Raw genomic sequence first — 14418 nt, 5'->3', positions numbered from 1 at the left:
GCCTGTGAAGGACAAAACCTGGGACAACCCTTTGAGCTGGGACATCCATTGCTCATAGAAAGAAGCAGGAAAAGAAAAAAGAAGGGGGAAAAAAAAAGAAAAAAACCCACCAAATTACTTTAACTGTAGCTTCATCTCCTGTGAGGAAAGCTGGAGCTAAGCCTGGTGTAACATCCTCCCTTCATTTTGGGGACGAGCATTTCATTCCCAGCTGCCTTGGAAGTGCTAAAAACTTCACAATGATACCTTTTCATCATTTAAAAACTTCCATTTTGATCTCCAGCCTGCAGTGTCACACCAGATTTAATGTGGGGTGTGAGTAGATTTTCAAGCATAGACAGATTGATTCATGAGTGAATTAATCTGATGCATCCTTTAAATGGAAAACTGACATAATTTTCCATCAGAGACCTGCTAATAAAGCACATTTACTAGGTGAATCCATTTTTTCCTGTACTAAGTGCACTATATAAGGTATAAAAATACCAAATCAATAACCAAAGAGTATATAAAAATGAGACTGACAGATCAGAAACCATGGATGAGCCACCCTCTCCTTGTCTTTTGGGGGGCTCCATTTTTGCTGCTGAAAGCCACATTCTCACAGTTTTCCCAGGACAGCAAGGCTGCAAAACCCCAGGTGTCCTTGCAAGTCCCAGAGGGAACTGGGAGCATTGTGCCACCTGCTTCCAGGGGTCTGGTGGCACCAGTTCTCCTGCAACCCTCCCTATTTTTAGAAGTAGATAGTTCGAGGGGGTTGGGCTTTTCTTCTTTATTAGTTTTTTTATTATTATTATTGTTGCAGAAGGAACTGTTTAGAAGAAACACATCTAAAAGACAAAGCCATCTTCTGGTGTATTTGTGCAGGGAGCCTGCCAAGGGAATGTGCACAAACTCTCCTTTTTTATTCTTCAGCTGGAGTACAGCAGCCTTATTTCAAAGGAAATGCCTGCACAGGCTTCCCTCAGCAAACACTGCAGCCATCATTCCATCAGTGCAATTCTCCCGTGTGAGCTAATTTAACAAGCAGTTGCTTTGCAGGCTGTGGAGAATTGCCTCTTACCTAATAATTCTGCTAATTTGCTTAACTTTCCCAGATTGCAAATGGCCCTGCTCTGAACAGGCAGCTTTCTAAATGAACCCCCAGACAAGTTCCTGACAAGAGCCAAAGGAAAGGTGGATGGCTCAGGAGGTTAAAGCTCACAGTCTTTTATTTTGACCTTTGGGCTAGCATTCAAAATTTGCTTGTTGGGAAAACTGCATTCAGCATGTATTTTCTTCAGGGATTTACGATACCCGTTTGCTTGTAATTATTCTCAGTTGATGTCTTCCATAAATTAAAGAGGCTTCTATTAGCAAGCTCCAGTCCTCTCAATTATCTTGCAAAAATTCTCTTTATTTGTGGCTGGGAGCTACCCCACCAGGATTGCCATCCCTGCAAAGCTCCTGGTCCGTGGCTACAGGCAGAGAAATAAGGAATGTACACGGGTAATACAAATGTCTGAGCAATCCCAGAAAGAAATGAAAACTGCAGTAAAGGTAAATGTCAGACTATTTAAAGACAATGTTAACTATTGATTTTTTAGAGGAGAATACCTCTTCAAAGGATGGCAAGCATGACTTCAGATACAGACGGAGCAACCTAGATGGATGGTGGAGAGAGGGAGGCAAGAGATCTGGGCAGACAGAGATTTTCCCAGAGAGTAAAATGAACCCTTGATGAAGCCTCTGGGATTAAAGAGGTGGCTTAGTTCTTCCTCAGCATCCACCCTTCAACCCATTTAAGCACCATGCCTTTTCCAAGAAATGAAGGGCAAAGAAGCACTGATAAGCAATAAAGAGATAAGCAGCAAAGCACTCGTTTCACTGGTGTTTCCCAATGAAAAATGAACCCTCGAGCACACCCAGTGATTTGTTGTCTAAGTAGCAAAGCTCACCCAAGTTCCTGATTTTGCTTCCAGCAGAGATGCTCATTGCTCATTCTCACACCCTGGAGCAGCTCGGACTCATTATCCAGCACTGGCACTTCCCTCCTGCTCTGCCTGTGTGCAGCTCACACACCTTCATATACATTTTATACAGACATGTATATATTCCTGCCTGATGGCCCATGCTGTGATATCCCTGCCAAAGCATCCTGGAGCAGATCTTCCTGGCTGCAGGCGCCTGCATCTGCAGGGAATTGTTCCTTTCAAGCTGCAGTGCAGAGACAATGCTCTACATGGTGCTTTGGGGAAATAGCACGATAAGAATTTAGTTAGGGGAGTAAAAGGTCTTCCAAGGCTGCATTTTCAAAAAGGGTAACTTCTCATCTCGATGGGGGTTTAAGAATGGGAGGCATGAAGGATCTAATCCAGTGAAGTGTAATGTCAGCGAGGGCAAATTAAGTTTGCATTTGGTTACAAACTCTCTTTTAGAGGAAAATTTGGCTGTTGAAAAGAAAATTATTGTACACATCTACAAAGCAAAAGAAATGGGTGAACCTGGGGAGACACTCCTGATCTTAGCAGGCTTTGACATGGGTACAGGAGAGGAACAGCCCCTCCCAGTGCCATCTGTTTCCCCTCTACGAGTCATTTGGAAACTTCAGTTTAAAGATCCCCACAGGTCTTATAACCCCAGCTCTCCCTCTTTGGCAGCCAGCTCAAGGTGCAGAAAACCCCAGTTCCTGGTAGCTCCTAAACACAGCAGTGCAATATAGTATTACTGCCTGGGGTAGCTTTTGGTTTAGATGCATTATTTCAATAAGGAGGTCTTCAGACAGTGTTAAATGACAGATAATATAATTTTTGAATGTGAGGTTCATCTGAATTTTATTTTCTGATGTTTTGACTCATTGACTTGATGTCTCTCTATTATGCACACACCTCTGGAGATGTTGCTGGCAATGATTATGCATAGCATTGAGTTAGTGAATAAAACCACTCCAGGAGCTGCTTTACAGATCACACTATTGTTTTCTCTATAATTGTCCCACAAATGGTGGAAGTTATATGGAGAGAGCAGCATGCTCTGACAGAATGCATATTTTTTGCAGTGTGCATCAAATCTCACTTTGGCCTCTGAGACTTATTTCTGATGGTTCTTGGGGATTTAACTTTAAGACCAATGTATTTTAGTATCCATATACACTCCACTGTTCATGTCATCCGGCAGCAACTGAGGATGAGCTGTCTCCTTAATATGGATGAGACACCAATTTATCTAAGTTATCACCTCCCAATCTCTCATACATCTCTGCTGTTAACTGCTGTGTTTCTGACATCCATACCTAAACTCTCTACAACTTCTTCTCCGTCAATTGAAACCATAAGTAATTTTTTGGCTGGAAGTTCTTGATACGTATCTAATGGCTTCTTCATCTCCCAGCTTGAATTCAACCATGAGGTGATGAAATCAGGCTCTGGACACTGTATTTTAAATCCACAACTCTGCATAGATCCACACAGCACACTAAATCAGGGTGTCTTTCCAGCATCTGAAAAATATATGACTGAATTAACATGTCCCAGGCTCCTGTTGAACTGCACTGCAGCCCCTTTGTGCACAGCCCCAGCATTGACTGCAGAGTCAGCAATACTCTCCCCCTTCCTGATGCATTCCCAAGCCAGCAAAACTTAGCCCTGCTCCTGGTATTCTCTTTATAGAAGGTCCCAGTGGTATTATGTATCAAATAAAGGTCTCATTACTTAGATTCTGGTTCCTCCATGGCATCGCTCTCGTTAATCATTCTGGTTTTCAAGTCTGTGCTACAAACCATTAGAGCTGTCTTGCTTCCCTCCCCTAAATTAGAGATTCTCTCCCCTGCCTCTCTGTGTGACAGGAGCCACCAGCCCCTTGGGGACTGCAGGGCCAGTGCTGGGTGACTGGGGGCCCCTTGGCCATGAGCTCTGGTTTGAGTCTTGCTGCAGAGGGAGGGTCTCCTCTTTCTGCCCAGCCTCATTTTAGGGATGTTCCCATTGCTAAATACCCCACACTGCCAGCTTTGTGCCTTGCAGCATCTCTAGATGCAGCCCCCTCCCAGGTGAAAAGGAAAACTCTTTGGTTGTGCCCCAAATCTGTTACCTGAACCCCTGACTTCCCTCCAAAATTGTTGGTAACAACTGAGGGCAGGGAATCATCTGCTTCTCCCCCACTCCAGCTCCCACTGGGGTTTATTTCCAGGGAGTTCCAGGGTCTGGCACAGAGATCACCCCAAGGAGTCACACTCTGCATTTCCCACAGACAGAAATGCAGCAGCCACACTCCTGTTCCCACTTCCCACACCCCTGGCCTCGACACTGCTTTTTGCAGTGTGGGATCCAGGGAATTTGCTACTTTCTCCAGGTAATATCTTCTTTAGGACCACAAACGACTTGCATAAAGCACTGGAATGAGGTTCTCTTTGTGCTGAGGATGAAATGCAAAAAGGCAGAAAAGAAGAGAGAGCACATCCTCCCTCAGCTCTACAAATTCACCAAATCTGATGGTTTATTCATTTTAATTAGGCTTGGAAGTCATACATAAGTGTATATATTTATACATGTGAATTCATATAATGACACATAATTAATTTAGAATTTGGCATTTCCAAACAGGTAATTAAAATAGTTCATTGTTGATTAATCACTTGCAAAATAAATTATTAGCAGTATCACTGTTAGCATTATGTTTATTGCTACAATTTAGAGAAATTAAGGCAGTTCTCTCACATTAAATTAAACGCCAAAGCACAGCTGTAATATACCCCAGACAATATCTACTTACTCAGAGAACAAATGTGATGTGTGCATTACAGTACATTTGCTGGGTCATACATCTTGGATGGCCTCTTCGTGTCACCACCAGAAACCCAATCCTGACACACAGATGATTCCTGTCTCTTTCTGTAAATATAAAAACAGGATCTGCTGGACTTTAGCACTGGCTTTGCACTGCAGCATGCTCCAGGCAGCTCAGACCTGCCTGGGATGAGGGAGGTTCTGGAGAAAAAAAAAACCTGGGCCAGGGGAGTGGGGAGCTAAGGGAGGTATGAAGGGACACATCCAATTCATAGAGTCACAGAATGGGTTGGGGTTGGGAAGGACCTTAAGGATCATCCTGTTCAACCCCCCCAAAAACCATTAGTGGGAAAGAAAATCAAATTCTTCACTCCTCAGCAGGACCCTGGGTCACTGTTATGAGCCAGATTATAGCCAAATTGCACAGGAATGGGATAAATCTCAGCCTGACTCAACGAGGTGCTAAAGGTTTCAACAGATTGTTGCAGTAAAAATTGAATTTAATTTTAAGCAGCTCTGTGCTGGGGTGGGAAGTGATTTTGTCCTGTGGGGAAATAGGTATCCCTTGCTTTTGACAAGTGTTTTGTCTGGAGGGCATTGAGCCTGGAGTTTAAGGAAGCAATAGGGAGAAGTCAGTAGAGATGAAGAGGACACAGATCACCTCATGACATATTTTCTGGATCTGTCTCACCGTGGTTTTATAGCTATGGGAAATAATCCATAATTAGGTGTATAAAATAGCTCTCTGATCTCTGCTTCTGGCCCAAAAGAGCACAAAATTGATAACTCAATTATCGCTGCTGGAAATACAAATAAATTAAAAGCACCAGGTAGGAGGAACTCCAAGGGAGGGACACCCATGCAGCAGAGTGGATGCTGCTCTTCAATTGTGAGCTCACAGGGGATTAAAACCCTGGGGCTGGAGCAGGGCTCAGGACAGGCTGGGATAGTGCCCATGAGTAATCCCCAAACTTTGTGCCAAAGGCATCCATCAGTGCAAGGCTGACACCACCCTCTCAACCCAGAAATGAAATCAGGGGAGAGCTTTGGGATTAGTGACACCCTTCTGGAAGAGAGGGACCCATGGAATGACCAGTGAGCTTATCTTGGTTGTGGAGTGAGGGAAAGCTGAGCTGGGTTTTAACAGCTTTCAGCATAAGAAAATAATTAGTGCCTAATCCTGTCGCCAGCAAATTCCTGGGAGTTTTTGTTCTGAATTTACAAGCAGAGCAGTGCAGGATATTGAGGGTCTTCTTCACTTTTTGCCAAGTCATCTGGCATTTACAAAAACCTCTCTCTCCACTGAGGCTTGCTTTTAATGACTCTTGTGCTGAATTAACAGTCTGCACCGGTGTGACAATGAGAACAGTCACTAATGACCACTCTGTTTGTCTAAGCCACATGCTGAGCACTGACTTCAGTCCCTGCCACACACTCTCTTTGCAAAAAGGCTTCTGTGTCTTTTTAAGCAATTTAAAATGTGTAGGATGAGCTGGCCTGTCCATCCCTGCCCCATTGATATTCTGCTGCCTGGAAGTGTCCTTGAGTCAACAGTGAGCATCTGTAGGGAAGTGTGACCTGGAATGAAGTGAGGAGCAGGAGCAGAAAAGCCTTTGAAATTACACATATCCAGTTCTGATGATCCACACAGTAACTAGAAATATTTAAATGATCTGCCCTTTGATGCATCCTCTGCCAGAGCAGAAGGGCCAGTGCAGTTTTATGGAAAGGTCTGGTTTTATTAGGCAACACACTCTGTGACCCCATGGAGGATGTGTGACAGTGCTGACACAGGGAATATGTGCAGGTATTATTTCAAAAAGGAAAAGGACTCCAGAAAACACCCAAGCTTTGTGCCAAACCCATTCCCCTGCTTCACACTGAACAGGACACTTCCACCCATGGAACTGTTTCTTGGATGAGGGAGGCATCACCTCAGCCATTGTGCAGGGTTTGAGGGATGCACAACCCAGCCAGGGTCACAGGCAGCCTGTGACAGCCCAGCTGGGGACACAGCATCACCTGGGGAGAGGTGCCAGCTCTTCTCATCCCTTCCCATCCCAAACACTGCTCCTGCTGCTTCTCTGCAGAGCTAACCAGGGCAGCACAATAATACTCACTTTCTGGATATGACAGGGATTTATTTAGGCACAGTGCTGCCCCAAAGAAGCAGGGTGCACATCACCCTCCCTGTGCCCACTGCACGAGGCAGGTGTTAGAGCAATTCCCTCTGAAAGCTTTTAGTTCCCGTAACTGATGATTTATATTTGTGCTGGAATGGCATTAATAGTAAGGGTTTAATTGTTTTAATGAAAGTGGCTTGCTCTGCAATCGAATCAATTTGCTAAGTTTGAGTGATGGAATACAAGGCTGGGTTTGACCATGCTTTTCATGTGCTCTGAACAAAAAGGCGCAAGCCATTTCTAAAAGATCTAGCTTGGCATAGTGAAACTTTAAGTAAGTTATATCTGCATAACTAGTGGCAATAGGAGCAGCCCAACCTGAAGAAAACAGATTTTACAGGAATTACAGTCTCACTGTCACATTTGTAAAAGGGACACATGCATTTTTCAGATCTTTGCACATTAATGGCTGTGTTTGATTCAAAATACAGTCAGTGAACCCTCAGTAAATGGAATTAAATGGTATGTGTCTGATTTGAGGGTGACAATCCAGCAATTGTTTCTTGTTTGAATTACTACCTGCGTGGCTGGGCACAGCGGTAATTGAAACTATAATGTTTCATTCCTCTTTAGGTATAATTTGTCTGGAAAGTTCATTCAATTCTGTTCTATTCTCCCTCCTGAAACCCCTCCCTTTACCATTACAGTGCTCTCAGGGGCTGTATCTTTTCTCTGTGCCCAGATTTTGACCTGGTTTGGGCAATTTCAGCACACAAGGAGCCTGGTCCTGGTGTTTCCCTGGGCCAGCCCCACCTGCCCCCTCTTGCTTTGGCCACGGGCTCTCCAGGACACAGATTTCCATTTACCCAGCCCCAGCTCTTTGCTTTGCCTTTGGCTCAAGCTCAGGTGAGCATATCCTTACAGGGCTCTTCAAATTCCCCTTCAAAGCCAAGAATTTGCAGTGGTTTCGCGAACATATTATTTTATGTGACCACAATTATCAGCTGCAGGACCTGGACCTGCTTGTGCCATGAGAGCTGCAAATGGAAAGGCAGCAAGGGTTACTCTTCCTCCCCTCTGTGCCTCGTTTTGCTGCTTTATGGGGTTCTTTCACACAGTACAGAAGTGGCTGTGGCAGTGCTGTGCATCTGCAAGGGGGAGCAAATATATTGCCTTATTCTCAACCCTCCCCATTTATAAGCAATTTCTAGTCTGTTTTCACCCAATATTGATAAACAGAAGAAAATGGAATGTATTTTATTCACCCATAAAGTCTGACATTTCCAAAGATGGAATCAAATTATCCTCCTCATCTGTCTACAGCTCTCTGGGTTGCTCATAGGTACAACTTTATGCCTGCAGAGCAATAACACCTGGTAATGACACCTAATTTCAGAGCCTCCAGAACGAGCTGGTCTAGGACAAACAGGGTGATTTTGCTTACAAATAATATGTACCACAAAGATAGACTCTGTGTCCTGGGATGATAACACTTTTCTCTCCCATGGGATGAGGCTGGAAATCCCTGGGAAGCCCTTGTCAGCAATGGGGCATGTCCCTGGCATTTCTACAGAGGCATTTCCACCTTCTTGAGTTGCTGCCACTGCCTGTGGTCTGCTTGTGATTCACAATGATAAACCTTGGGTTTTGTCACTGCTTTTGGGGTGATTCAGATGAAAATTCCATGTGCACATTGTCTGGGAACGTGGTGGTGCTCTGAGGAGCTGAAGAGGGAGGCAGAGCTCTCCACTGCCCGCAGACACAGAGGGTTGGAAGGAAGAACAAAGGGGAGATCACAGGAAAGAGCATAATGAGGTTTAAAAGATAATTAAGACTGCTGGTTCCCAAACACTACAGCACTCATAGCTGGGCTGGTGAGCCCAGGGGAAAGCCAAGGGCTGGAGTGAAGCTGGCAGCTGAGGCAAGGCTGCAGATGTGGAAGTGCTGCTGCAGGGAGGGTCCTGAGCACCTCTGAGCCCCTGGTCCCTCTCTCCAGGGGACCAGGATGTGCAGAGATGCTCATCCTCTGGGATGCATTCATGGCATTGAAGTGCCAACCTTCACCTCCACCAGGGGATCCTGGCACCTTGACAAAGCAGTTTGAAACTAGGCTGAGCTAAGGGGATGGGTGGAGAATAACAATGAGCAAGGACAGACCAGCATCTAAATGTGGAAGGAGCCAGGCAGCCCATGAAGAAAAATCTGGGGAAAGGAAGGAGTGGGGATGGAGTGAGATGAAGCACCTGGGGGACAAATGTTGAGAAGGGAAGATCCTCCCCAAGGGCAGAGCAGGACAGTTCCTCCCTGAGGAATTCCCTGAGTTTCCAGCACCAGGAGGACCCCTTGTTCCCTGTGCTGATGTCAAATCAGGGGAAGGAAAGCTCTCCTCCATCCTCTTCAGGACCCAAAGGCTGTTGAGCTTCTCCTTATAAAGCCAGTGCTGTCACATCCAGCAGCACAGGGAAGCACAGGGGTCTCAGTGGCCTCAAAAGAAATACCCACCCAGTTCCAGCAGTCTAATTGTGTCTAATGATTCCCAGCAGCAAAAGCAATACAAGCTGCCTCCAGTGGAAATTGCACCCAAAATGAGACCTCCAGAGTTAGTCTACAATGCTCTTCCACTCCTTCCACATTATGCATAGACTGTTTTTGTTAGGGGTTGTACTTCTCCATGCCCAGAGCCACCAACCCCTTGCCTTTTCAAATTTACCTGCTAAATACTTTTATTACTTTTCTGCTTGCCTTAGAGTGCAGCACGACTAATTAGAGCAAATGGCTGCATTTCTCACAATAAAGCTGGGATTTTTAAGTGCCAGAGGACATTTGTGGTGCTGGAAGGGAAAGGTAATTGACATTCTCTTAGGGTAACCTCTTCAAAATTTGGCCCCTGGTTGCTTTGAATTTATTGTCAGTGGTACAATACAGGCAGGAAAGATGATAATCCATGCAAGCAAACAAATAACACAGCCAAAAGCAGCCCAAGCAGAAGTTCAGCCCTGTGTGTCTGATGGTTGTGACTTGCCTGATCCTCCAGTTCTTTCTTACAAACCATAATGTTAGGGCATTACAATTCAAAAAGAAAAAGCCAATAAATCTCTTCTAAATGGAACTGAAAGGTCTCATCAGCCAAATGAGGACTCAGCAGGTGAAGCCCAGGAGGTGCTGAGTGCTGAGCTGTCCCTGGGGTGCCAGGGAAGGTGTGTTTGTGTGGGTGATGGCTGCTCCAGGGTGTCCCAAAACACTGCAGAGATCTCCCTCAGTGGCACACAGGGATGCAGAGCTGATTGACTGCAGGCTCCCCTGGGCTTGCCAGGATTTGCAGAGCAGTGACAGAGAGAATTCGTGTGGCATTCCACACCCCACCATGGTGAGAGGAGAGCCTGCCTGCTCCCCAGCCCACATGCCATAGATAAATAAATATCTCTCTATAAGATATATATAGATAAATATGCACCCACTGTGCTGCAGAGGCAGTGAGTGTGTGCCAGGTGCACAGCACAGCCTCGATTAACCCTTGCCTGCTCACCCTCCTCTTTCAACCAAATGTGCATTAATGGTGCTCTCAGGAGATGAGTTTACACCAGCCTCTCATCAGCTCCTGCCTGGAGGGCAGCTCTGATCTCCTGCAGCTGGGGTATTTCCACAAGGAATGACTTGTCCCTTAGGCCAGACCCCTGTCTCAGGTCTCAGTGACCCTGCTCAGTCTTTTGGAGCTGGGCACTGCAGGGCTCTGCAGCCCCTCCAGCCTTCCCAGGAGGTTTTGCTCCCAGCTGGATTGAAGCTGAAGCTCATCTCATTCATCCAGATTTATAGAAGGACTTTCAGTGCCCTGAAACCAAATTATTGCAAAATTAATAATTAAAAAAAATTAAAAACCAAATTAAAACAGAGATGTCCATCATGGCACAGCCCCAACAACCCCGTGGTGTTCGATATTCCACTCCTGCAGCACCAGGGGCTGGGGAAGGATTTGCTGGTAGAGGGTGCAGTGACCTTGGGACAGTCTGGGCCCTCCTTAGCAGTGCTTGGGGCTGTAGGATTCACCCTGTCCCAAAGGGTTTGGGGTTTTTCCAGTCACTGCCCTTCAGCTGCTGCTTTCCTCAGGGCAGAGAACAGCCTCGTCCCTGCCCTGCTCCCTGTCCTGCTGCACAAGCCTTTGACATTGTCACACCTTCACCAGTCACATCTGAGAGACCACACGCCTCATTTCCACCCAGCAGCTCTCTTTTCCCATTTGGTGATTTTGTAAAATCACCAAACCTTCCCTCCCTGTACCTCTGCTCCCAAACTGTGTGTCTTGTGGTCTCGCTGCTGCTGAGAGCACAGCAGCTATGGTGCATTTAAATAGCTGATTTTTTTCAGGATCTGATTCAGGTCTTGCCTCCAGTGATATCAGTTTGGCTGCTGCAATGGGAACACTGTGTTAAATGTGTTGAAGTGAAGGAGAAAAACACTTGGGAGCATCAGGTGCAGCACGGCTGGCAGCAGCACCTTGGCTCCCTCCAACCTCTCTGCCTAAATTTGGTGCATGGCCAGGGCAGGGAGCAATGCCTGCCCTGCTGGGCTGCCCAGCCTCTGCTGGGACAGGGGCACAGCTCACCCAGGGGTGTCACTGACACCTCCAGCTCAAATGCCAAGGTGCTGCTGTGACACTGCCATGGCCCCAGATATTTTTCCGTGCTCCTGGGGCACACGTGCACTTGTCACCCCCCTGTGCACTGTCCCCTTGGCCTGAGGACACGGAGCACTGAGAGTTTTGGGTGCAGCTAAATGTCTGTGAGCAGGGGAGGGCAGGCAGGGCAGTGATCCGTACCAAGGAATGGGTTGGATCCTGATGTTTCCCCTGACCTGAGCAGGGTTTACCTGCAGCAGACCCAGAGGAGAGGGGGTGTTGTTTGGATACTGCTAGAAACCAAGGAAGCAGCCTTTTTCAGGCTGTTCAAGGACAAGAAATTAATTAAATTAATTAAACACTTGCAAAAGACGTGTTCTCAAAAAAGTGTTACCTTTTTGAACCATTAAGCCTTTTCTATTCTGTTTTGCACAAACTACCCTATGTAGCTGTAGTGTTTCTTTAAATAAAGCTCTCTCTCTTTTGCTCCTCCATTACACAAAAAACTTGTTGCATTATCCTTTCTGCCACTGCTATAACCAAAACACAACAAGGGGGAGCCCAGCATTTGGGGTGCTCCAGGACCTTGCACACAGGAACATTCCTTGGGAGATCATGCACCTGCATTCCCCATCCAACACTAGCTCCAAGTGTGCTTTGGATATTCCATGGAATTATGGGTTAAAAAGTAAATTAGGATTTAAATTGAATATTAAATTTAAAAGAAATAACCTAGAAAGAGCCTGAGAAGCACCTAATTTCTTGTTATCTGCAAGCACTTGTGCCATGGAGAGGTGTCTGTGGGGAGCCAGGCACAGGGCAGGGTGGCTCTGGACACGTTCAGCTCCAGCTGCAGGGATTGCCAGGGACCCTCAGCACCAAGGGGCTGATCCTGCAGTGCAGCCCTGGCTGAAATCCTGCACTAGAGCTGGGCTGGGGAGCACAGAGCAGGACAGTGAAGGGACAGAGCTGTGGCACTGCTGCCCATGGGGACACCACTGCTGCCACCAGAGGCCACACAGGGCCCCCAGTGGCTGTGGTGGCTGGGCACTGGCCACCACATGCTCACACATAATTCCTGACCTCCAGTGGAAAATATAATTCTTTCTGCCACATCTGACATTTAGCTGTACAGCGATCCTTGCCAGGAAATTGCCATCGTTTCAGTTCTGCTCCCAGCTACCCTTCTGATTTATATTTTTGTTTTTATCCAATTTTTCTGACTTGTTTTGGTAGGGTGGACAAAATGTTCTCACTCAAGACAGATGACAGTTTGCCGATAAGAGGAGCAACTTATCACCAGCAGCTCTGATTCTTTCTCAAATGCTTAGTCTGTTGGAACAGCTTTAAAGTCTAATGTGATATCACAGGTTAGCCCCAAATCTGCTTCCCCTCCTGTATTTCATACTTTATGGCTCTGAGCATCACTCTTTTTAAAACAAAACACTTCAATCTTTTTCAGATCATCATGGCTTTCCTTCCACTTTTTTTTTTCCTCCCTCTTCTTAATTTAACTATTTAAAAAATTCTTCAGACATGGCAAATAAAATAAACACCAGAGATGAGTGACCTCTTGGAAGCTTGGTGTCCTTGAGTCTAACTTTAGAAATCATTTGTCACAGGCACAGAAATGTGCACCGCAATCAGAATTAGCTGCCAGAATTTTTTTTCAAACAATGATATTGTAATTTGAGTGACATTCTTGATAATAGTTCAGGTTCTGCAGACTTCTCCCCATGCCCCCAAAAAATCATGCACTAAAAAAAAAGAACTTCTATCTTATTCTGATTTTTACTGTTGCTGTTGTTATTTATCATTTGGAAAATAAATGAGAGGGAAAAGAGAGAGAAGGAAGTTGAACAGCTTTGAGCTCTGGAGATAAGCCCAGTAGGCTAACAGGGTATTATACAGTTGGGTTTAGTTCAGCAAAAACCAGGACATTCTATGAGAACTAGGTGAATAATTTGCAATTAGTAATTTGGGACATAAAAATCCAGGTTATTTCAAAACATGCAGCTCTGTGGGGTGAAATGCCCTCTCCTGCTCGTGGCTGGCATGCTAACAAAGCACAGCGTGCTCTGATCACTGCTTGGAATTGTAGATTTTGTAGCAAAATTGGTTTTGATCTGCAAATGTGTAATTCCTGTGTGAATGTTTTTTACTTGCTGGGGCTGCACTGGTGCCTTGCACAGTACAAGGGGTGCACTGGGGTTTGTGAAGGGATCAGGCACAGGTCCTGTATGGATCCAGGAGCAGCTCCATGGATTGCTCCCTCTGCCCTGCATTAAATAGGTTCGGTTTTTTTACCTCAGATCAACCCCCAGTCACTGAAACCACCCTGTGAATCTGCAAGAGATCCCTGCTGGGTGCTCATCAGCTGCAGGACTGGGAGCACTGGGGGACAGGGGACATCACCCTCCCTGGCTTCAGGTCAGGCACTTGAAATGATTTTTGGGAGCTCCCACTCCCATCCAGAGCGATTGTGGGTGGGTTTGCATCACCCCAGGGTACACGGGGTGGGAAGAGCAATTCCTGATCCCTGGATTTGGATTATGGATGAGAACTCTACAGGGGACTCACTTGAACTGATACATCTTTTGTGAAAAGCCTCTGGATTTGTAGCATTATGTGAGAGCAGGAGAAAAACTCACTGTGCTGAAATTAGGGTTGCTGGAGCTGCTGCACAGTGGTTGTTCAGGGTCAGGTCCTTTGGAGGATTTTGAAATTTTGAAAGACCTTTTTGGGGGCTCAAGACAGAGCTGCCAGCCTGCCTGCTGAGTCACATCACTGCAGACCCCTCTCAGTGCAAGGTGTCCCACAAAAAGCAAAGCTGCCTGTCCCCACTGAGGGGACAGTGCCAGGGGAGGGCTCATTGCTCAGATCTGCATCCCCAGAGCAGCTGCACCTGAGCAGCCTCTCCCCA

The sequence above is a fragment of the Erithacus rubecula genome, assembly GCF_903797595.1.
Source record: "Erithacus rubecula genome assembly, chromosome: 18".
In the NCBI taxonomy this organism is placed as follows: Eukaryota; Metazoa; Chordata; class Aves; order Passeriformes; family Muscicapidae; genus Erithacus; species Erithacus rubecula.
This window is presented reverse-complemented; position numbering follows the sequence as displayed.